Genomic DNA, 25,255 nt, shown 5'->3' with positions numbered 1-25,255 from the left:
GGGGCTCCTCAGAGATGGGGGCTCCACAGAGATGGGGGTTCCTCAGAGATGGGGGTTCCACAGGGATAGGGGGCTCCACAGAGATGGGGGGCTCCACAGGGATGGGGGGCTCCACAGAGATGGGGGGCTCCACAGGGATAGGGGGCTCCACAGAGATGGGGGTTCCTCAGAGATGGTGGCTCCACAGAGATGGGGGGCTCCACAGAGATGGGGGTTCCTCAGAGATGGGGGCTCCACAAAGATGGGGGCTCCACAGGGATGGGGGCTCCACAGAGATGGGGGGCTCCCCAGGGATGGGGGGCTCCACAGAGATGGGGGGCTCCACAGGGATAGGGGGCTCCACAGGGATGGGGGTTTCACAGAGATGGGGGTTCCACAAGGATAGGGGGCTCCACAGAGATGGGGTGCTCCACAGGGATGTGGGGCTCCACAGAGATGGGGTGCTCCACAGAGATGGGGGTTCCACAGGGATAGGGGGCTCCACAGAGATGGGGGTTCCACAGGGATAGGGGGCTCCACAGAGATGGGGGTTCCACAGGGATAGGGGGCTCCACAGAGATGGGGTGCTCCACAGGGATGGGGATGCGTTAAAACGGGCTAACTCCCTTTCTTCTCCAAGGGGTTTCTAACTTCCCCTACTCTTCCAGTTACTGATGAAGTCCGGCAGCGAAGCGCTCCCGGCCCCCCCGCGGCTCTCGGCCCCGCAGAGTTCGCGGGGTTCCCCGCCGCAGTTTGCAGGTGTCCCGCGCAAACTCTGCGGTGGCGGCGCCGGGACGCCTCGCAGTAGCGCCCTTCCCGGGGACCGGCGCTTCCGTGGGAGGAGGGGGGGAGGTGCGGGGGGCAGGCGCGCGCGAGGCACCTGTTTTCCGCCCTAATCAGTGGCAGGTGAGCTGCGGCAGGGGAGCACCGGTACTGAGGGCGGGCGAGGACCGGGTTCTGGGCTCTGCTCGCGGGGAGAACTTTGAGCGCGGCTCCCCGGGTCTGGAAGAGGACCGGAGCCCCGGAGTCTGAGGCAGGTGGCCGACCGCGGAGAGAGGCGCCCGCGGGGGCGGACGGCATCGCGCCGCCCTCCCTTCCTCCCCTCCTCGGCTCTCCTCCCCCGCCCTCCCGTCCTGGGGCCGCGGGCCCCGGCCAGCCAATGGGGAGCGGGCGTACAGCGGCGCACATCTGGGCCTCGGAGCCGGCCTCCGGGCGGCCAATCCCCGCCCCGGCTGCTCGTGCCTCCTCCTCCTCTTCCTCCTCCCTCCCCGGCGCGGGGAGCCCCGGCTGCAGCCAATCGGCGCCGCCGCCCGCGCCGGCCCGGCCGCCCGAGCCCCGGCAGTCAGAAGCCCGGCCGCCGCCGCCGCAGCCCCGGCCCCGAGGCGCCAGGACTCCGGGCAGCCCCGCGAGCCGCGCGCACGAACCCCGCCGGGTGAGCAGGGGGCACGAGCCGCACGCGGGGCGGGTCCGGGGGGGCGGCCCCGTCCTTCCCGGAGGGATGCTCCGATCCCGGGCCGGCGCAGACAAAGGGGGGAGGCCGAGAGGCCGAGGCTGGGCTCCCCGCGGGAGAGGGGACCCGGAGCCGCCTCCACGTGGGCGCCCCCACCGCGCGCGGTCACGGTCGTGGTCACGGCCGAGGGCCGGCTTCTGCAGCGGCCGCGCCGCGCGGCGCCCGGGCGGGAAGGGAGCGGGGTGGCCGAGGTGCCCGCCGCCCAAGTCCTCCAGGCCCCCGCTGACCCGGCCGGCGGCTCAAGGTCCGTCTCTCCCTGCGTCGGCCTCACCCTGTCCCTTCGGTGCGCGCCCCGGCTCGGCCAGCAGGGGTCCCGGGTCCCGGTAGCCGGGGACTCCGGCCGGGGGACAGCCGCCCGCCCGCGCGGGGCTCGCTTCACTTCCTGAGCTGGGGGGCAGGGACCCAGAACCCCCGGGGCGGGACCCCCGGAACCCCCGGGGCGGGACCCCCGCACTGAGCCTTTGCCCCTCCCATCGGGGTCCTCCCTGCCCTATCGGAGGGCGTCTCCGAAGGCTCTGCTGGCCCACTCCCTTCTCTACCGATAGTTAGTCTTCCAGCCCAGGTGCCGCCCTGCCCCGGGGAGAAGCACCTTTCGGGGGAGGCTCTGAGGCAACTTCTGGAGCCATCTGGTCAGTGGTCGGGGGGGGGGGGGCTGCTCCTCTCCTGCTCCTTCCCGCTCCCCTGGCTCCCTCCACCTCCTTTGTCTCCGTCTCAGCCGTGTTTCAGTGACCGACTCCCCCGCGGTTCCCACCGGTCTCCCGGCCCCCCGCACCTCCTGCCTCCGCCTCTTTCCTAGCCTGAGGCCCCTCTAAATCCCGAGCGGCGCATGGGGGGGGGGGGATCACCTCTGGAGGGGAGGGGCCGAGGCCCAGCTCCGGCAGCCTCAGTTTCCTCCTTTATATAATGGGTAGAAAAGATCTGGGGACAAACACGGTGTGTGACCCGTCCACCTCCTCCTGGAAATTGAACTTTCCTCTCCTGCTATTTCTCGTGCTCCGAGGGAGGGCCCGAGGGAAAGCTTCGGAGACAAAGGGCTCCTCTCCCCGAGAAGAGAAGAGAGTGGGTGCGGATGGAATATCCCTCTTCCCGAGAACTGTTATTTTGTGTGATCATCACCTTCTACGGGAAGACACTGGGTTTCCAGGGTCGGTCCTGGTGGAATCGTCCCTTTTGCCTAATTTGGGAAGGTAAATTCACTTACTTAGTATTTCTCGAGATGATACATGGGTCCATTGTGGGAGCGGGTGGGGAGAGAGGGAAAAGTGAACAAGAATTTAAGGGCCCCGAGAGCCTCTGCATAGTTCTGGCACAGATTTCATCCTCCCGGGTCTGGGACTCTTGTCCGTGTTTTGCCACAGGTCCGGAGACCTTAGGTACCAAGAGTTAGAGACCTCTGGGTTCCCTCCCCCCCCTTTAGAGAGGAGGAAATGTCTTTTTTCACTTCTTCCTTCTCGGGGCTCTGCTCTGGCTTTCCCTTTTGTCTTTTTTCTTCTCATCCGTAAATTTAGGACAATTAAAATTGTACCTCCCAGGCTTGTTGTGGGGGAAGTGCTTTGTATGGATGCGAGCTGTTTGTGCTTCGGACTTCTCTCCCCACACAGCCACCACCCTAGCTAAGGCTCCCCTGGCCTCAGCCTCCTCCTCGCCGGCCTCTCTGCCTCCAGGCTCTCACTAGCCCACCCAGTCTTCATCATAGGACCACGGCGAAGCCATGCTGTGAAGGACTTTAGCTGCCAAAGGGGAGTCTGTATTCATCTAGAGGAAATAGGCAATTGGAGTTTCTTGGGCAGGGATGGACAATGGTCAGACGCATTAAGCGGTTATATGGCTCTGTTTCCTATCCATTATCCTTACTACTTTAAACCAGGGGTCCTCAAACTTTTTAAACAGGGCCCAGTTCACTGTCCCTCAGACTGCTGGAGACCCGACTAGAGTAAAAAAGCTCCCACTCTGTCTCCGCCCCTCAGCCCATTGGCCGTAACCCGGGGCCGCATAAACGTCCTCAAGGGCGCATCTGGCCCGAGGGCTTTAAACTAACAAAGCCAAGGTTTCCCACTGCATCCAGGGCCATCTCCCTGATCTGGACACTGGACCCACTTGACTCTAGAGGGGAAAGTGAGGCTGGTGACCTTGCCCAGCCCTCCCTCTTTAACCCCATTCACTTGCATGCCGTGACATCCCCTTCCGGATGTCGTGGTCCTCTTCCAGTTGAAGGATAAACAACAGCCACAAAGATCTTTGCTAGCATTAATGATAATAGTTACCATATAACGGGAAGCAGATGGCACAGTGGAGAGAGCAGTGGGCCTGTGTCAGAAAGACGCTGTCTTGAATTCAAATCCAGCCTCAGACACTTAGTAGCTGTGAGACCTTGGGCAAACCACTTCATTTTTGCCTCAGTTTCCTCATCTGTCAAATGAGCTGGAGAAGGAAATGAAAAAGCACCCCAGTATCTCTGCCAAGAATAACCCAAATGGGGTCACGAAGAGCCAGATGTGACTGAAAAATGACTGAACAAAACGAAAATATTCATATTGTATTTTACATATGTTATTTCATTGGGACTGTGAACTAGGTCCTATTACTCTCTCCATTTTGTATTTGAGAAAGTGGAGGCTGAGAACAGTCAGGAACCCCAGTCTAGATGATGATGATGATGATGGTGATGATGATAGTTGACCTATCTCCAGCATTTCTGGCATTATTAAATTCTTTATAACCCCCCAATATACTTTATATAAAGTTATATATTTATATAATTTTTCTCTGATCCTCATAGCAGCAATTTGAAGCATGTGTTGCCTCTTCCACCCCCTACTGATCAGTAAGGTCACTGGGATTGTAAGTTTATGAGAGGCAGCATAATGTGGTAGCTAGAAGTCTGGAAGACCTGGGTTCAGGTCCTGCCTCTGAAATCCCCTAGCAGTGTGATCTTAGACAAGATTAAAAAATTTTGAACTTCATAGTACTTTTGGCTCTTCTCTAAGATTTTTTAAATCAGAGAGGAGATTTGAATCCAGTTTTCAAAAAACCAACAGAGAGAATAGGATAATAGCCAGGAGGAGAGACCATCTAGTCCAAGTCTTCTCTTCTTCTCTGCACCCATTTTACAGATGAAGATATTAAGGTCCATAGAACTCACATAACTTGTTACAATTACATAGGTGGAGGAACTGGAATTTAATTCTAGACCTCACTTCCACTTTGTTTTTTCTTTTACTACATAAACCTTGTCATAATAAACCCAGACTGATCAGTAACCAGGTGGATCATGGTGTAATAGATTTAGAGTTGGAAGGGATTTTTGAAGCCCTTGAGTCCAACTTCCTTATTTATACCTATATAATTTATTAATTTATACCTAAATCTCTATATTTATAAGGAAACTGAGGTACAGAGAGGTCAAGTGATTTGCCCAAGATCTCTCAGCCAAGTCCTTGGTCACTATACTGGGAAGGGAACTTTGAGTCTTTTTTGGGGGAAGTGATCTGATTGGGTGAGAGAGCTCTCTTATCATGGAAATTCCCTCCACTATTTCAGAAGAACCACTCAGCAATGTTTATACGATGGATTGCTTCATTGTGTCTGTATCCCTAGCACACTCTTGGCCTGTAGCCGATACTTTATTTAAAAATATCGATCTGAAATATCCTACTTCCTCCCTTGTTGTCCAAACTCTTTGGGTCCTCAGCCTTCTCAAATGCAAAGGTTCCTTGTCAAGTTAAAAAAAAAAAAAATCCCAGACACACCCGTCCCTCCATCATAGGAGCAGCCATACTATTAGCATCTGTTTATAATTGAGTAATAACAAAAGACTGCCAAGAATTCATTTATTTTATAATTGTAATGAGCTTTGTGTTTTATAAATCAGAAATAACATTGACACATTTGAAAATACCTCTCCATATATGTGCAAAGCTGATTATTTATGCTGTTTTTGGAAAGTGATGGTACTTGGTGCACACATAAACTCAGGGCACTTCCCGGTTCCAGTGCCCAGCTGGGGAGTCACTGAACTCCCCAAACTCTTCACCAGTGCATAAGCTCACAAAGGGCAGATGGTTCCTATTTGCCTTTCGGAATGCCTTCTGCGCCAGTGTTTTTCTGGGTGAACGCTATTTCAGGTTTCTCTTTGAGTCAGAGGGCCTCTTATTTATGTTTGTTTTATAAGAGTAGGGTTGTTTTGGGTTTTTTGGGATTTTCAAAGTAAGTCACCCTCCATCTGGTCTGAATTAGTGCATGTGGATTGGGAAGTTCATTAGGTTTAGTTTTCAGGGAATATGGTGCCAATCCTTCATCTCTAGTACCATATTTCTCACTCTCTCTGTCTCTGTCTCTGTCTGTCTCTCTTTTTCTGCTTCCTTCCCTCCCTCCCTCCCTCCCTCCCTTCCTCCCTTCCTTCCTCCCTCCCTCCCTCCCTCCCTTCCTCCCTCCCTCCCTCCCTCCCTCCCCTCCCTCCCTCTCTCCCTCCCTCCCTTCCTCCCTCCCTCCCTCCCTCCCTCCCTCCCTCCCTCCCTCTCTCCCTCCCTCCCTTCCTCCCTCCCTCTCTCCTCTCTTCTTCCCTCCCTCCCTCCCTCCCTCCCTCTCTCCCTCCCTCCCTTCCTCCCTCCCTCTCTCCCTCTCTTCTTCCCTCCCTCCCTCCCTCCCTCCCTCCCTCCCTCCCTCCCTCCCTCTCTCCCTCCCTCCCTCCCTCCCTCCCTCCCTCCCTCTCTCCCTCCCTCCCTTCCTCCCTCCCTCTCTCCCTCTCTTCTTCCCTCCCTCCCTCCCTCCCTCCCTCCCTTCCTTCCTTCCTTCCTTCCTTCCTTCCTTCCTTCCTTCCTTCCTTCCTTCCTTCCTTCCTTCCTTCCTTCCTTCCTTCCTTCCTTCCTTCTTCCCTCCCTCCCTCCCTCCCTTCCTTCCTTCCTTCCTTTCTTCCTTCCTTTTTTCTTCTTTCTTCCCTTTCCCTCCATCCCGTTCTCTTCATCCCTTTTTCCTTTCTTGCTTTCTTTTCTTCTCCTCATCCCTCCCCTCTCCTGAACTTTGGTCTCCTCCTCCTCTTCCCCTTTCCTCCAGTTGGATGTTTATAGAGGAATCCTGGTCTGGGGAGGATATGTCTGCTCATCTTGTCCTTTCCGCTGCCTTACTGTAACTGAATGTAAACCAGCTCTGATCTAGCACAGCTTCTATAGGATTAACCAAACACACAAACAAGAACTCTTTCCTTCTCTTTCCCCCCTGATATTTCACAGGGTGGAGAGTACAGTGAATGAGCGAGAGACCGAGGGCTGGGTTTGCTTAATCCCTCCTCTCCAAGCTGGGGGCTCTTCTGGAACTGGTCATTAGAACTGGAACTGGGGCATTAGAAAGAATACTGAGTTTGGAATGGGGGGGACCTGAGTCCAAAGCATGGCTCTATGAATCTGGACCTCAGTTTCCTCATCTGTTAAAGGAGGGAGTTGGGTTCTTGGACTCTGAGGCCCCTTTTAACTGTACTTCCAGAGTCCTCTGATTCTTTCAGTTTTAAGTCCAGATCCCCGGCCTCACCCTCAGCATAAGGAATTATGGATTTAAAACTGAAAGAATTCAAGGATTCTGGAGGAACAGCTAGAAGGATCAGGCCTACTTAATAGAGACCAATTCAGTCCGGTTATCATAGAGCTTGGTGGAAGAGGGTGGGTTGGGGGGGGGAGGTGTAGGCTGAAGGGAAATCACTCATGTTGACCATCATTGGATGACCGAATGAATTGATCTCTGTTAAGTAGGCCTAACCATTCCCCTAGGGGACAGCCACAAGTTTCCAGGGACTCAGGCCAGAGAGGCCTTTTGTAGAGCACACAACCTTCCCTGCCAATAGAACAAAGGTAATAATAACTCACATGTATATAATAGTTGGACTTTCAAGGTTTACAGAACACTGTACATGATGGCCAGGTAGCCCAGTGGATAGAGCCCTGATCCCAGAGTCAAGAAAACTAAATTCATATACCCTAGCTGTGTTATCCCCGCAAAGCATTCAAACTTTGTCTTCTTCCATTTCCTCATTTGTAAAATGGGAATTATAAAATCACCTACATCTCAGGACTCTTAACAGGGATTAAATTAGTTAATATTTGTAAAGCTCTTAGCTCAATGCCTGGCACATTGTAGGCGTTTAATGAATGCTTGTTCTCTTCCCCCTTCCCCTGTCTTTGCTCCTTATAACAGCCCCGAGAAGGTAGGTGTTATCATTATTCCCATTTATAGATGAGGAAACAAGCTGAAAGAGGGAGAAAAGGGATCATTTCCTTCTTTGTATTTGCATTCTCAGGGCCTATGACAGTGCCTAGAACATAGTAGGTGACTAATAAATGCTTGTCTGTTAATTGACAAAGTAATTTGTTCAGGATCACACGGGTAGGAAGGATCTGAGGCAGGATTCAAATTCAGGTCCCAGAAGACTTCACTTCCAGGCCCATTGTGCTATCTTGTCTCCAGTCCTTACCTATCTCTAAAGGTTGAAGGAAATTTTAGAGACCTCTGAGGCCTTTAGACCAATCCTCTCATTTTATAGGTGGGGAAACTGAGGCTGGGAACCTCATGGAATCTTAAGTCTAGGGTTGGAAGAGCCTTAGAGGCCTTTGGGTCCAGCCCCTCTGGAGAAGAAGCCAGGGCTGTGTGTGTGTGTGTGTTGTTGTTGTTGTTGTTGTTGTTGTTGTTGTTGTTGTTGTTGTTGTTGTTGTTGTTGTAGCACTTGGAAAGTCCACAGCTGGCTTTAAACCCAATTGATGAAAAATCTGGGATTCGGAGATTTATTCATGGTCACACAGCTAGCAAGATTAGACCTGGGATTCAAACCCAGGTCTTGTGGCTGACCTCTGCTGCTTCTATTCAGGAATTGTGTGGCACGCGGGATTGCCTGTTTGATGTCTGGAGGGTAACGGAAGCCAGTCTGATGGTGGGACCCTCCATGAAATCCAGACCTTTGCCCATTATCGCCTCAGTTCTGCCCATTTCTCAGGAACCCAGTTTCTTGGGGTGCGGAGTTGTGGAGTTGTACCTGTTAGGATGAAGGGAAGGTTTCCAAATAACTTGTTTATTTATTGGAAAATCAAATTTTGGGGGCATCACCAAGACCTCTGCTCTCCTACCCACTCCCCAAACTGAGTGAGTGACCTCAGGTAGCAGCTAGAAAGCATTAAGTGCTGAGGTAGGATTTGAATTCAGGTCTTCCTGATTCCAGGGCTAGTGCTCTATCCACTGCGGCGCCACCCAGCTGCCCCTTCCTGACACAGTAAGCACTTCATTAAGTACTTGGTGATTAGCCAATCAGAGGACTTGACTTCAAACTCCACTTTTGCCACTAACTATGAATCATTTCACTTTTCAGCTTCAGGTCCCTCGTCTATAAAATGAGAGATTTGGACCTGAAAACCCCAGGGGTTTGCTAGACTATAAGCTTGTGGAAGGCAGAGATTGTTTAATTCTTTGTCTTTGTAACTGAAGTGTCTGACAAGCACACAGCAGGGATTTAATACATGTTTATTTAAATTTTTTTGGTCTTTGAAACAATAGTATTTGATGTGTACACAGCAAGGGCTTAATAAATCCTTGCTTAATTCTTTGGTTTTGTAACCAGAGCACCTGATGTGTATTTAGTGGAGGGGGTGGGGGGCTTAATAAATGCTTGTTTGATTCTTTGTCTTTGTAACCAAAGTGCCTTTGGAGTACACCGCAGGAGCTTAATAAATGCTTGTTGATTGATCTGGAAGATTGGGAAGGCTTCAATCAACAAGCATTTATTAATTGATTACCATGTGTCAGGCACTGCATGAGAACAGAGGATGAAACATCCCCTCCTTGTAATGGACTCATAATCCAATGAAATAGATCACAAGGACATACATACATATGTACACACTCTATAGACATATATATGGGTGTTTTATATATTATTATATATAATAATCTGCATATTATATAATGATGAAGTATAGAAGTATATAATAAATACAATGTACTTATTTGTGAACGGACGCATATTTATTGTTGAACAAGTACAAAATATACGAAGGAATTTTCCCGGAGAAGGCCGCAGAAGAGGGGCACCCAAGGGTGGCCGGCCAGGCCAGACCAGAGCAGGGTGCAGTGGCCAGGCCCTGAATCAGGGACCTGGATTTCGACTTGAGCTGGAAGCACGTGGAGAAGGGCTTGGGGCCCCCTTTGGAAAAGATGTGGGAAAACCTCCCCTCCCCCTTCAGAAAGGAGAAAGCAATTCTTAAGATTTTGTTGTATCTTTTTCTGAAAGCTGCAGAACAACTATTTTTGTATGCCCTCTTTTTATCCTGACTTTCTGTAAATAGTAGAGACAGCTAGAAGAAACAGAGCTACAGAGATAAGATAATAAGTCCTGGCAGAAGGAAGAAGCAGTGGGGGAGGGCAGAAGGTGGGGAAGGCGGAAGCGGGGAGGGATTGGGCCCAGGTAACATGGCCAGGAGTATGAGTGATGGAACGCGACAGTCCTCCCATTATCGGCTTAGCACTTCTCCAGAGCCCTGGGAGAGGAGTGTGGTCAAGCTCAGATGAGGAAACTGAGACTTGGAAAGACAAGTGATTTTCCAACAGTCACAGTCAATTAATAAGTATTGGAGAGTAAGATGATGTTAAGATGACGGTCCCTATCCCAGGAGCATCGAACTCACGTAGCTGTTGATGAGAATCAAATAAACTGATGACTGAAAAGGGTTTTGTCAGCTTTAAAACCCTGTGTAAAATTATTATTATTAATATTCTTGGGGGATCCTATCATTATTGACTTAGAGTTCATCAAGGCTAATTTCTCAAATTACAGATGAAGAAACTAAGGTTCAGAGAGTTTATCTGGTTTACTTGCCCAAGATTATACAGGTGGGATTTGTCTCTAGGACAGGAGGAGCTCTGAGGTGGGGTTCACCAGAAACCGCCCTGCTCCCATCCATATTGTTTCTAGGGCTCTGTGCTAGGTGGGAGAAATTGCTCCCCACTCCCCTTTCCCTCTCCCTTCTCCTCCTTTTCTCCTCTTCCCTTGTCCCTTTCTCTCCCCCTTTTCTTTTCCTCTTCCTTCCCCTTCTTCCTTTCCCTTTCACTCCTCCTTCCCTTTCTCTTCTCTCTTTTCCTTTCTTTCCCCCTTCCCTTTCCCTCCCCCTTTCTTTTCCTTTTCCCCTTTCCCCTTTCCCTCCCCTTCTCTCTCTCTTCTCCCCTTTCCCTCCTCTTTCCCTTTCCCTTTCCCTCTTCCTTCTCTTCCTCCCCTCCGTCTTCTTTCCCTCCCCCATTCTCTCCCCTTCCCCCCCAGCACTTGGGGAGCTTTCTGCGGAAGGATGGCCTGGTTTGGGCAGCTCCAGCCTTGCCATTCCACACAGCAATATTGAGGGCGGTCTGTGAGTGGGTACAGGCTGCCTGAAGATTCCACCAAGGCACCTTCCAAGTTGCCAGGCAGTGGGTACGTGCCTGTGTGAGAGGAATTCATTCCTTTCCTCCGTGTGTGTGGGCACATATCTTGTTCTCAGGAAAGCCCCGGGGCCTCTTTCAGCTGGCAGGAGGGGGGCTGTTTAGGGCTGGCGATGGGAGAATAAAAGCTGAGCCTGCTCTCCCCTAAATCCCATCCCTGAAGGCTTTAGGGCTTCCAGCCAGACTACTTAGACCCGACTTCAGTGTTTCTTCCATAGGGCTTAGAGCTACATTATGTAATCATCAGTGGGCTAATCAGCAGCTTTCCCCCAGGGCATGGTCAGCTTTTCCGGAAGAGGACCCAGGAGCTTCCTCTCCAGCCTTGATGGGGGAGGGAAATGGGTTCATTCTAAAAGTGCCTGGTTTCTGGCTTGCTGGGTAAGCCCTAAATCTGAACTCGGGAAGGTCTGGGTTCAGATTCTGCCCCCAGCACTCTGGCTCTGTGCTCCTGTGCCAGCCCCTTGTTGTTCATCCTTTCTTTTGGAAGAAGATTGATGACATAACAATGTTGGGATCCAGGTGCAGCGAGCTTGGCTGTGGTTGATCAGACCAAGAGGAGCGTCGGAAGGCTCTGCCACAGATTGTACGTGTCCCTTTTTTTTTCTTTCCTGGATGCGGATGGCATTTTCCAACCCCCCACTGGAATTGTCTAGGATCACGTATTGTATCTCCATCACAGTTGATCGTCAGTGTGGCTATTACTGTGTACAGTGATCTCCTGGTTCTGCTTATTTTACTCATGAACATGTCAGTCTCTCCAGGCTTTTCTGAAATCATCCTGCTGATTGTTTCTTATAGAACAATCATATTCCATTACATTCATATGCCATAACTCATTCAGCCATTCTCCCACCTACGGGCTGCTCAGTTTCCAGTGTCTTGCCACCAGAAAAAGGGCTGCCACAAACATTTTTGCACATGTGGGTCCTTTCCCCTTTTTATGATCTCTTTGGGAGAGTAGTGAGACTGCTGGATCAAAGGGGATGCACACTTTTACAGCTCTTTGGGCCTAGTTCCGGATTGCTCTCCAGAATGGATGGATCAGTTCACAACTCCACCAACTATGCATTATGGACACAAAAATTCCAGTAGAACACAGGGATGGCTTTGGATTCGCACAGTTCACATTTCCTTTATCTGCAATTCTGCTCTGCTTATAAAGCCTGGCACCTTCTTTGATGTGGGCACATCATGTTGCAAGGTCCTGCCAGTTCCCATGTCTCACAATCAATTCCAGAGTTCTTTGGGAAGACCTTGACAGTGCCCTTGTCGATCTTTTTCTGACCGCCATGTGAAGGTCTGCCTGTGTGAGTTCTTCTTAAAATAGTCTTTTAGGCAAACATACATTTGGCATTCAAACAACAGGACCCACCTGTTGCACTCTGCTGCAGAGTTTGAAAGCTCCATGCAGTTCACCTTGAGAAAAGACCTCAAAGTCCGGTACCTTATCTCGGTGGATTGTAATATAGCACTAGATAGGAGGCCCCTGGGAGGATAATGAGGCACCTGGAGGCTCATCACCTTATAGAATCTTTTGTGGTTCTAGAACTGGGAAAGATCTCAGAAGTCTGCTAGTCCGACCCATCCATTTTATAGAGAAGGAACCGAAAATATGGACTGTTGTCACCCAAGTGGTAAGCATCATAGGTGAGAATTGAACTCAGGACCTTTGATTCCAAAACTGGTGTTCTTTCTACCTCCTCTGTCTGCAGTAAAGATCTCATAAGTTATGTTCACCAGTCTCAAATATATCATTAAGCTATTATTATTATTAGCCATTTCACTTATTTTAGAGCTAGCCCCAAATAGTCTTTACCCTACCCTTTAAAAAAAAAAAAAAAAAAAAAAAAAAAAAAAAAAAAAAAAAAAGGAAGCTTTGGTCTGAGAAGGCCTAGTAGATTAAGAATGCATGTTTGCTTGCTAGGCAGATGTAAGTCGGTAAGGCAGGAAGTTGTCCCTCCTGGTGGCCTGGAGGTTTGCAGGTGGTGGCTTGTTTTCCTTGGCAAGATGCCCTTGGAAGGAGCCAAGGGAGTCTTGACCACGGAGTTCATGTGTGGAATGCCTTTTGTTGGTGTCTTTGGGCTTGCGCCTGCGGTGGGAGGTTAACTTGGGAAAAACAAGGAATAACCTGAAGAAGAAAACAGGGGCAAAGGTAGAATAGGTGGGGAGTGCAGCCTCTGGTTACATATGACTGGGAGGGATCTACTGGGCTGTAGAGGACCCAGATTTCATCCTTACTTGGCCTTTAGTCCCTTGGCCACTTTGGGAGAATCACTTCACCAAACTCTCAGCTACAAAAGAGAATTGGACCACGTGGTCCCTAAGGTCTCTTTCAGATCCAATTCTATCAATTGCCTCGTTTTTTTTCTTCAAAAAATATTTTTGAGACTTTTTTTTTTGGAGGGGGGAAGCAATAGAGGTTAAGTGACTTGTCCAGGGTCACACAGTAAGTGTCCAATGTCTGAGGTCTGAGATCAAGGTCTGAGTCCTGACTCCAGGACTGATGTTCTATCTGCTGCATCACCTAGCTGCCTTCAAAGTTTTTTTTTTTTTTTTTAAACACCAAATTCAGTGTCTCTTTTCTAACTTCCTCATTTTTTGTTTGTTTGTTTTTTGGCAAAGTGAATGGGTTTAGATGACTTGCCCAGGATCTCATAGGTAATAAGTGTCAAGTGCTTGAAGGTGGATTTGAACTAGGTCTTCCTGACTCCAGGACCAGTGCTCTATTCACTGTAGTGCCATGTAGCTGCCCTCTCGTTTTTTAAAAAGTAATTTTTTTTTAAATGGAGAAAAATCTCTCCACATCCCCTCTTCCTAAATGAAAAAAAGGGAGAAAAGTAAACTCCTTGTAATAAGTATACATAAATAGGCACACAAAGTCCAGTCTTGGCAACCTTGACTCCATCATTTCTCGATTAAGGAGAAGCAGAATACTCCATCCTCTGGAATCGAGGGTTGGTCATTGAGTTGATCAGAATTCTTATCTTTCATAGGGCAATCCCTTCATTTTATAGAGAGGGGAAGTAAGTGATTTGTCTAATGTTATACCTTAATTTGTGGCTAAGCTGGGACTGGGCATGTGCTTTGGGCTGAGAATGGATTATTATTATTATTTATTAATTAATATTATATATTATTTAGTTTTCCTTTAATAGTATTTTATTTTTTCCAATTACATGTAAAGATAGTTATCAACATTAACTTTTATAAGATTTTGAGTTCCAGTTTTTTTTCTCCCTCTTTTGGCTGCCCCCTCCCCAAGACAAGCAATCCACTCAGTTTCCAGTCTCCAGCCACTACCAAAAGGGCTATAAACATTCCAGTACCTGTGGATCATTTTCCCTTTTTTATGATCTCTTTGGGATACAGATCCGGTAGTGAGACTGCTGGATCAAAAGGTATATACAGTTTGATACGCTTTTAGGCATAATTCCAGATTGCTCTCCAGAATGGCCGGATTCTTTCACAACTCCACCAACAATGTGTCAGTGTCCCAGTTTTCCCACAGCCCCTCCAACATTCAGCATTATCTGTTCCTCTCATCTTAGCCAATCCGAGAGGTGTGTAGTGGTACAGAGGTCTTCTTTAAAGAAAAAAATGTTTAATTTTCTTATATAGGTTGTATATGTATGGTTATTTTAAACTTATTTCCATATTAGTCATGTCAATGACTAGAAAAAAGAAAAATCAAAACAAAAAGGGAAAACCACAAGAAAGAAAAAAACAAAACAAAAGTTAAAAATCATGTGTTTCACAGATCAACCTTTTTAGTCGTTCTTCCCCTTTCAGATCTTTGGCAAATGCCAGCCAGGCCAAGGGTTAGCCATGTTCCCGTTCTGATGTCCACATATGAGACTGGCCTTGAGAGAAGCAAGTCTAGGATGTCAAGGTCAGTTCAGTCCTAGGGAGAGGCAGCTCTGGAGGATTGTCCAGAGGAGGGATATTTACCCAGGCCCCCCTGCTCCAGAGGAGTCCTTTCCTTCTTGGTCAAAATTTTCTCATATAAACTTTCAGAGCCTTTTCGGCTCAAAGGTTCAAGTTCTCAATGCTGTAGCAGGAGGACCAGTGTAGGGGTTAAAGTTGGAGAGTTCTGATGCTTGATTCCTAATGTCATGATGGCGTAGGGGCATGAAGGAGAGACTCTTAGCAGAGTTTCAGCTTTCATGCTTTTGCAAGGAGGGACCCCACAGGTGGTCTTCTTCTTTTATTTTTATTAAAGTTTTTTTTTTAAATTTTCAAAAGGCATGCCTAGATAATTTTCAACATTCACCCTTACAAAACTTTGTGTTCCAAAATTTTTTCTCCAAAATTTTTTTCTCTCTCTTTCCCCCAACCCCTTCACTAGATGGCAATTAATCCAATATAGATTAAACATGTGCAATTCTTCTATATATATTTCTACATTCATCATGCTACACAAGAAAACTCAGATCAAAAAGGAAAAAAATGAGAAAGAAAACAAAATGCAAGTGAATAACAACAAAAAGAGTGAAAATGCCATGTTGTGGTCCACACTTGGTCCTCATGGTCTTCTTTCTGGATGCAGATGGCTCTCTCCATCACAAGACCGTTGGAACTGGCCTGAATCGTATTATTGTTGAAAAGAGCCACATCCATCACAGTTGATCATCACACAGTCTTGCTGTGGCTGATACAATGATCTCCTGGTTCTGCTCACTTCATTTAACATCAATTCCTGTAAGTCTCTCCAGGCCTCTCTGAAATCATCTTGCTCATTGTTGCTTACAGAACAATAATATTCCATAACATTCATTTACCATAACTTATTCAGCCATTCTCCAGTGATGGGCATCCACTCAGTTTCCAGTCTCCAGCCACTACAAAAGGGCTATAAACATTCCAGTACGTGTGGATCATTTTCCCTTTTTTATGATCTCTTTGGGATACAGATCTGGTAGTGAGACTGCTGGATCAAAAGGTATATACAGTTTGATACCCTTTTGGGCATAGTTCCAAATTGCTCTCCAGAATGGGCTGGATTCTTTCACAACTCCACCAGCAATGTATCAGTGTCCCAGTTTTCCCACATCCCCTCCAACATTCAGCATTATCTGTTCCTCTCATCTTAGCCAATCCGAGAGGTGTGTAGTGGTATAGAGGTCTTCTTTAAAGAAAAAAATGTTTAATTTTCTTATCATTAGGCAGTGGTATAGATGCTGTCTCAGGAGTCAGAAAGACTTAGGACCTGGCCTCTGATGTGCATTGACTGTGACTCTGGAAGAGTCATTTAATCTGCACCTGTAGGTATAGAAAATGCCAACCTGCATCACTAGAGGGAATTTCCTTCACTTATCTACATTGAAATCACAGGCCTGATTCCTTTCCCAGTTCTTTTTCTGTTGATGTCATCATGTTCATTTCTGAACAAATTCTCTCCTCTCTGTAAAGTAATAAAGTAATAAAATCTTTGTAAAAGATTGAAAAGGCATTTAAAAAGTTTAGCAGGGGCAGCTGGGTGGTGCAATGGATAGAGCACGAAGTTAGGGGGACCTGAGTTCAAATCTGGCCTCAGACACTAAACCTTCCTAGCTGGGTTACCCTGGGCAAGTCACTTAACCCTGATTGCCTCAGCAAAAAAAGTTTAGCAAACTAAATTACTATTGATTAGTGAAATGCAAATTAATCGACTAATTGGCTAAAATGACAGGAAAAGATAATGATGAATGCTGGAGGTGGTTTGCAGGAAAACTGGGACACTGATGCATTGTTGGTGAAATTATGAACTAATCTAACCATTCTGGAGAGCAATTTGGAACTATGCTTAAAGGGCTGTTAAACTATGAATATCCTTTCATTCAATAGTATCTCTACTGGGTCAATATCTCAAAGACATCAGAAAAGAGAGAAAAGGACCTACATGTGCAAAGATGTTTGTGGAAGCCCCCTTTTGTAGTGGCAAGAAACAGGAAACGGAGTGAATGCCCATCAGTTGGAGAGTGGCTGAATAAGTTATGATACATGAATGTTATGGAATATTATTGTTCTGTAAGAAACGACCAGCAGGATGATTTCTGAGAGACTTAGATAAACTGATGCTGAGTGAAATGAGGAGATCATTGTACACAGTAACAAGAAGATTATGTAATGATTAACTGTGATGGACATGACTCTTTTCAACAATGAGGTGATTCAAGGCAATTCCAATAGACTTGGGATAGAAAGTGCCAGTTCACATCCAGAGAGAGAACCATGGAGACTGAATATGGATTGAAGCTTAGTGTTTTTACCTTTTGTTTTTTTGCTCTTGTTGTTTGCTTGTTTGTTTTTCCCTTCTCATATTTTTTCCTTTTGATCTGATTTTTTTTTTTTTGCACAGCATGATGAGTATGGAAATGTTTAGAAGAATTACACATGTTTAACCTAAAAAAATTGAGCAAAACTATCCAGTTATATGTGATAATGTATGCCATATTTATATGCCTAGCTCCCTGCTTCTTCAGTGAAGGAAGCAAAATATATTTTCTCATCCTTGACAGAAGTTTTGGATAGAGCGTAGTACTCTGAGTCAAAGAAGACCGGAGTTCCAAACCAGTCTTGTATACTTAAAAGCTATGTGACCTTGGGTAAGTCACTTAGTATATTTTCCTCAGTTTCCTCATCTGTAAAATAAGGATATTCATAGCACTTACCTCTTGGAGGTGTGAGGACAAAATTAGATAATATTGTAAAGCACTTAGAGCAGTAGCTGGCACATAGTAAGTGCTATATAAAGACTTGTTATCATGTGAAATAATTTTTGTAAAGTATTTTTGAATCTTAATATGTTACATTAATGACATATTATTATTATTCTTGTGGTTCATCTTCAGGGCAATGTTTTGTTATTATAATTGAACATTTTTCCTTCTTATACATTTCTTTCATTTGACGTTGTAGTCATTATCAAAATTGTTTTCTGGTTCTGTTTTATTTCATGCTGTATCAGTTCACAGGACCATAAAACTGGAAGGGCCTTCAGAGGCCTAGTCTGCCACCCTGGTTTTATAGATGAGGAAACTGAGGAATAGAAATAACTTGCTTGTGTTAAGACAGATAGTAAGTGGGCAGAGCTGGGATTGGAAATGGGGTTTCTAATTTGGTAAATTTACTATGCTTTCTAACATCCCAACTGACTTGCTTGTTTATACATAGGAAGTATGAGGCAAAAATGGGATTTGAATCCAGGTCCTTGGACTTCAGAGTACTGTTCTTTCTACTGTATTTTGCTACCTGCCTATTGTATACCAGGCTTCTCATGTTTCTCTGAATTATTCATAGTCATAATTTCTTAAGAGTGGAGCTTATCAGTGTAACTCATGGATAACCTGGGTCTGGTACTCATACTCCACTTCTGCATCTTTGAACTGACTCATTTACACTCGACTAAAACCCACACTGAAGAGTACTAAGAGGTTTCACCAGAGTGTAAGATAACCATAGATGTCATCACTTAGCTACTACTCAGCTTTCATTGTTCTAGGGATAACACTGATATAAGGTGATTATTCTTTGGTTATTTAAGGCTGTAGCTTTTAAGCCTCTACTGATGTGTTTCCCATCTATATCAGGAATAATAGGAAGGTCATCGTCCATCCACAAACCTGGGTTATACATATTCTTATGCCAGTGAACACAATAATGTGAAAGGGAAGTGGGCACACACAGAAACATAACAACGGGAAACCTAGACTGAGTTCTGTAGTAACCATTCTGTACTTTGCTAGAATTTCCCCTTTTGCTCCTCAGAGCTTCTGCTTTTCAGCCACTTTTTGGCTACAGATGCAGTGTTGAGCTCTTTTAGTAGATAGCTACTCATAGCGGGGCACTGAAAAAGTATTACTCTCTTTTAGCAAAATTTATCAGCATTACATTCTTTGGGTGAAAAGCATCTATTTTAAGTCTAAAATCTGCAGAGAGGCAAGAAGGAACCACCGAAGCTTTTTGAGCACATATAGCTATTTTAGGCGTATCATTTCAGTAGCAACATGGTACCTTATTTCCTTCAATTCAGTAAGTAGGCTACATGATTTGAATACCTAGTACTGTACTAGTACTGTTTGAAGAGGAGAAAAGGGAAGGGAACAAGGATTTTTAAATACTATACACTTTACTAAGTGCTTTACAAATATCTCATTTGACCCTCACAAAAACCTTAGGAGGTAGGTGCTATTATTATCTCCATTTTACAGTTGAGGAAACTGAGATAGACTGAGGTTAAGTGACTTGTTCTGGGGTTACCCAGTAAGTATCTGAGGCTGGATTTGAATGCATATCTTCTAGATACCACCAAGCAGCCAAAAATAATAGCTGTCAGAGGCAGGTGGCCCTGGAATCAAAAGGACTGAGTTCAAATCGAGCCTCAAACACTTGACACTTACTAGCTGTGTGATCCTGGGCAAGTCCCTTAATCCCAGTCGGCTCATAAAAATAAATAAATGTCAGTTGCCAGCATGAAAAATGGATAGAAGCTGGTACTATGCAGCTTCCAAACTGTTATTACAAATGCACAGGTCTGAGTAGAGCCCATTCTTTTTCAAGAAGTTCTAGTGGCTCTCTGTTGTCTCTGGGATCAAATACAAACCCTTGTTTGGCATCCAGAAGTCCTTCAACGTCTGAATTCATCCTTGGTAATATGGAGAATGGACTGGCAAGGAAAAAATTGGAAGCAGGCAGATCAAGAAGAAAGCTGCTGTGATGGTCTGATGATAAGTCTCAGACAGATGATAATTGTCTGTTGTAAAGGTAGAAATGACAAGAATTGGCCACTGCTCGGATGTGGGAGATGATGGAGAGAAAGGATAAGTAAAAGGTACCTCTGAGATTACAAATCTGGGTGATTACAAAATAATAGAGTTTAGAGAATGGAAGATTTCGGGTGAGATATGAGTTCTATTTTGGATATGCTGAGTTTGAGATGTTACAGGCTATCCAGGTGCAATCCCTGACAAGCAGAGGATAAAAGAGACTTTAGAGTCCAGTAGAGAAATTAGGGCTTTGAGAGACTTTTTCATGGCGATAATTTCTGAACCCTTTGGTATTGATGAGATCACCAGGAGAGAGGATATAGGGAAAACAAAGGCTGGGTCATAGGCTAAAGAGCTTGTCAGATGGGTAAGAAGAAAATCGAGAGCAGATTTATAGGAACCTTCCAAAGAGACAGTGTAGGAGGAGGTGGATAGGGCCAGAGGCTGCAGAGAAGGCAAACAGAATGAGGACCAAGAAAAAAACCTTTCACGTTAGCATTTAAGAGACATTAGGGAGCAATTTCAGTAGCAGGAAGAGGACAGATTGGAAGTGATTGAATATTTTTGTGATTTTTCCTTTTGTTTTCTGTAAATCACTTCACGATTCTCCAAAGGTGAACCAGGATACCAATTTCTCCCCATCTCCGCCAGTGTTGGATTTCTGCATCTTTTATCATCATGCTAATTTGATGGGTGTGAGCCTATATCTTCATTTTCATTTCTCTTATGATTAGAGATTTGGAGCTCTGTCTTTAGGGAGTGGTTGATGGTTTATAATTGTTCAGAAAACTATCGTTATCTTTTGGCCACCTATTTATTTTGGAAAGATCCTGATGTCTTCAAGGTAGGGACTAGAATGGGGCACAATTATCAGACTAAAAAATTCTTCCTCTGAGAGCTTCCCCCTAGAGAGGTGGTTGAAAGTCTAGCTGTGAAACCCTATCCCCGAGACCAGCCTGGCAGGTCGGGTATCACGGGATTTCAGAGCATGACAGTGCCACTAGACTGTGCCAAAATACTGGAATTGAAGCCTTAACCCCTGATGTCCCAGCAGACTGGGAGCCTCACAACCACCTCGGTTTCAGAGAGCAATTTGGCTCTGCTCTGACTGACAAAAAACCCTCAGCCCATGACTTGAAATTCAGGCAATTAAATTCAATTTAATGCAACAAATATATATTGCAATATATATATATATTCAATATAATGCAACAAAATATAGAGTGCCGAGCATGGTACTAAGTGCTTAGAGTTCATGATATTCAAGTTGAAAGGAACCTAAGAGACCATTTAGACCAATCCCCTCATTTACAGATGAGGAAACTGAGTCTAATTATAGTGAAGAGACTAATGTCATAAGAATGAAATAGTTCCTGCCTTCAGGGAGCTTACATCAAAGTTAGGATACTACCAGGGAGTAGGGGATGGGGGTAACAAATGTCTTTGTTAGCTTGTTTCCTTTGATCTCTATAGCTATTCATCTGGGAAAAGCTAGTTTGCTGCTACACATTGGGCTAATGAAGCAGGGTTAAATAATATATAAAGAAATATAATCTTTTTTCATATAAATACATATATGCACACAGAGAGAATAGACAGATGGTGCAGTAGATAGAGTGCCAGTCCTGGAGGCAGGAGAATCAGAGTTTAAATCCAGCCTGAGTTTAAATTCAATAGCTGTATGACCCTGGGTAAGTCATTCAACCTTGTGGGCCTCAGTTTCCTCATCTGTAAAATGAGCTGGAAAAGGAAATGGCAAACCACTCCATTATCTTTGCCAAAGAAACCCCAGATTGGGTCAAGGAGAGCTGAATACAACTGAAACAACATAACATATATTGAGACAAAGGGTAGCTAGATGGTACAGTGTGTAGAGAGCTGGTCCTGAATTCAGAAGGACCTGAGTTCAAATTTGACCTTAGATGTTTAACACTTCCCAGTTGTGTGACCCTGGACAAGTGACTTAACTCCATTTGTTTCAAAAACAAAAAACCCCACCACCAACACATATATTCAGATAGACACCCATCCCTGAGATGTGATTGGTGAGGGAATGACCCTAGGAAACGATAGAAGAAGGAAATCTTTTCTATTGCCTGTGTAGTCTCAGAGAATTATCTGGAACACAGAGGACTTAAATGACTTGTCTAAGATGGCATAGCCTTCCTGACTCGGGGCTGATTTTCTTCCATACTTCCACTAATAGAAAAGGAAGTGCTTTTTTATTAATATTTTTATCAAAGCTTTTTATTTTCAAAATATATACATAGATAATTTTTAACATCCACCCTTGAAAAACCTTGTTCTCCAAATTTTTTCTCCTTCCCTTCTTCCCTACCCCCTCCCCTAGACAGCAAGTAATCCAATATAGGTTAAACATGTGCAGTTCTTCTAGACATATTTCCACAATTATCATATGCACAAGAAAAAGCAGATCAAAAAGGAAAAAAATGAGAAAGAAAACTAAATGCAAGCACACAACAACAGAAAGGTGAAAATGCTGTTGTGATCCACACTCAGTCCCTACAGCCCTCGCTCTGGTTGTAGATGGCTCTCTCCATCTCTCCAAAACCATTGGAACTGAATTACCTCCCAGTTGAAAAGAGAATTGATCACCATGTAATCTTGCTGTTGCCATGTACAATGATCTCCTGGTTCTGCTCACTTCACTTACTGTTACAAACATTCCTGTGTTCTTTTGGAATATTTGTGTCCATAATGCATCTTGGGTGGAGTTGGGAACTGAGCTAGCCATTCTGGAGAGCAATTTGGAACTATGCCTAAAAGGCTATAAAACTGTGCATACCTTTTGATCCAGCAGTCTCACTACCGGATCTGTATCCCAAAGAGATCATAAAAAAGGGAAAAGGATCCACATGTATGGGAATGTTTGTAGCAGCCCTTTTTGTGGTGGCTAGAAACTGGAAACTGAGGGGATGCCCATCAGTTGGGGAGTGACTGAATGAGTTATAGTATATGAATGTTATGGAATATTATTGTTCTGTAAGAAACGACCAGCAGGATTTTAGAGAGGCCTGGAGAGACTTACATGTGAAATGAGCAGAACCAGGAGATCATAATATACAGCAACAGCAATATTATGTGATGATGAATTCTGGTGGCTCTTTTCAACTGGGAAGTAATTCATTTCCAATGATCTTGTGATGGAGAGAGCCATCTACACCCAGAGCGAGGACTGTGGGGACTGAGTGTGGCTCACATAGGTCCTTTCCAGAAAAGGGAGTTCTTACAAAGTAATTTCAAGGTGGGGAGAGCACCGGCATCTGAGGGGTCAGAAAGTGTCATCCAGGAGATGGTACTTAAAAGGTAATGGAAGTGAGGAGGGAGGGCATTCCAGCTCAGAGGATGTTTATCCAGAGATACCATCCAGAGGTGGATGTCAGCCAGGCAGAGCAGCTTGTAGGCAGCTTTGGCTGGAATGGGGAATGTGTGAGTGGGGGATGGGGAAGGGACTGGACTTGGTAGGGATACCCCTTGGTAGAGGAGTCTCCCAGTGAGGAGACTCTTCCCAACATAGATCAGCATCTTCTCAGTAACTTACTGCCTTAGAAACTTGCATGTTGCCCTAGCGTTTATGTATCTTGACTCTAGGCTGTAGAGGTTTCTGTTTTCTCTGCCCACTGCACCATACTGCCTCCCATGTTAGTGGAACCAGTGTGAAATCCTCCTGGGAAGATTAGGTTGCAGCCAGAAGAATGTCAGAGGAATTTCTGTTTATCCTGGAGGCAAGAGGGAGCCTGGAAGCTTCACAAGACTGGGAATGAATGAAGAAATAAATCCCAAAGTATTTAGTAAGCACTTTCCACATGCAGAGCACTGTGCTAGGAACTGGGGTTACGCATGGAGAAGTCAGAGGTCCTTGCCCTTGGGGAGCACACATTCTGTCGGAGAGACAGCAGCTGTGTGTACGGTTTCAGCCTCAGGATGCAGGGGCAAAGCAGATGGCGGGCACCGTGTCCCTAGGGCCATTTTCACAGACGGAAGTGTGTATTTCCCATGTTGAGTTGGAGAGCGCCAAGGATTTTGGCAACAAGAATCTTCTTTTCTGGGTCTTCAGGAGCTATGACTGTGGTATTCAGTGGATCAATGTCTAGCTCCATCCCCGGGAGGATGGGGGTTCTGGGCTGCCATTCCCAAGGGAATTCCCTTCCTGTCCCTCTCTTCCTTCCTTCCCTCCCCCTTTTTTCTCTCCCTCTTTCCCTTCCTTCCTTCCCTCCCTCCCTCTTTCCCTTCCTTCCTTCCTTCCCTCCCTTCCTTCCCTTCCTTCCTCCAATTATCCTTCCCTCCGTTTCTCTGGCCCTCCCTCCCTCCCTGGGATGAGGAAACAGAAAGGTCAAGTAACTTGTCTGAGCTTACATAGATAAGGATATGCCAGAGTCAGGATTTGAACTCAGGCCTTCCTGATGCTCTGTCCATGGTACCACAGTGCTGCTCACAAATGTTCTTCCCTCTGCAGTCAACCAATACTTACTCCTTAGTGCCCGCTGTGTGCCATGCCTGAAAGTCTTCCTTTAATTTCCTCGTTTTTGCTGTTTCTTACATGCACTGAGGATGCATCCCATCCGGGGACCTCAGCCCATTTCCCAGAGCATTTCCCAGGTCCCAAGAGTCTAGTGGACAGCTTTGTTCTGGGGTTCTGGGGGGAGCGCAAAGCACTTTGGGAAGGAGTTGGCTGGGCATCTGCTGCCACAAGCCTGTGGTGCAGGAGCCATTATCTCCTAATCCCTTTCCTGCCTACTCTTGTGAGGCTGCAGCCTTCCACGTGTATTTAGCTGAGGTGGGAGGTCGGGAGTTTCAAGGTCAGCAGTTCCAGGACAATTTCTACTTGGTTTCCTAGAAAAGGCACAAAGATTATTCTGGGATATGAGGGTATTGAGCCCCTGGGAAGGATTCCTGATTGGGGATTTTTATTTTTTAATTTTTTATATTAAATTTTTTTTGCCTTGTCTTCCTCCCTCCCTCCCTCCCTCCCTCCCTCCTTCCCTCCTTTCTTTCTTTCTTTCTTTCTTTCTTTCTTTCTTTCTTTCTTTCTTTCTTTCTTTCTTTCTTTCTTTCTTTCTTTCTTTCTTTCTTTCTTTCTTTCTTTCTTTCTTTCTTTCTTTCTTTCTTTCTTTCTTTCTTTCTTTCTTTCTTTCTTTCTTTCTTTTTCTTTCTTTCTTCTTTTTATTTACCAGATATATGACTGGGTAATTTTTCAGCATTGACAATTGCAAAACCTTTTGTTCCTACTTTTCCCCTCCTTCCCCCCCCCCCCACCTCCTCCCCCAGATGGCAGGTAGACCAATATATGTTAAATACATCAAAGCATATGTTAAATACAATATATGTGTACATGTCCATACAGTTATTTTGCTATACAAAAAGAATCGGACTTTGAAATAGTGTACAATTAGCCTGTGAAAGAAATCCAAAATGCAGGTGGACAAAAACAGAGGGATTGGGAATTCTATGCAGTGGTTCATAATCATCTCCTAGAGTTCTTTCGCTGGGTGTAGCTGATTCAGTTCATTACTGCTCTATTGGAGCTGATTTGGTTCATCTCATTGTTGGAGAGGGCCAC

General features: G+C 45.9%; 1 protein-coding gene across 6 annotated transcripts in view; it reads left to right on the top strand.

Moving 5' to 3' along the window:
- The first annotated feature begins 1,275 nt into the window (after positions 1-1,275).
- CAMKK2 (calcium/calmodulin dependent protein kinase kinase 2) overlaps positions 1,276-25,255 on the top strand; it is a 67,115-nt gene continuing 43,135 nt past the window's right edge. For 3 of the 6 annotated variants that reach the window (XM_074297840.1, XM_074297851.1, XM_074297812.1), the window contains exon 1: positions 1,276-1,411. The gene's annotated coding sequence lies outside the window, so the exon portion shown is untranslated. Of the gene's footprint in view, positions 1,412-2,095; positions 2,119-2,400; positions 2,677-25,255 lie in introns of those variants that run through there. The other 3 variants (XM_074297858.1, XM_074297821.1, XM_074297830.1) reach the window with 3 other exon arrangements.

The sequence above is a fragment of the Sminthopsis crassicaudata genome, chromosome 1 (genome assembly GCF_048593235.1).
Source record: "Sminthopsis crassicaudata isolate SCR6 chromosome 1, ASM4859323v1, whole genome shotgun sequence".
NCBI lineage: Eukaryota > Metazoa > Chordata > Mammalia > Dasyuromorphia > Dasyuridae > Sminthopsis > Sminthopsis crassicaudata.
This window is presented reverse-complemented; position numbering and strand designations above follow the sequence as displayed.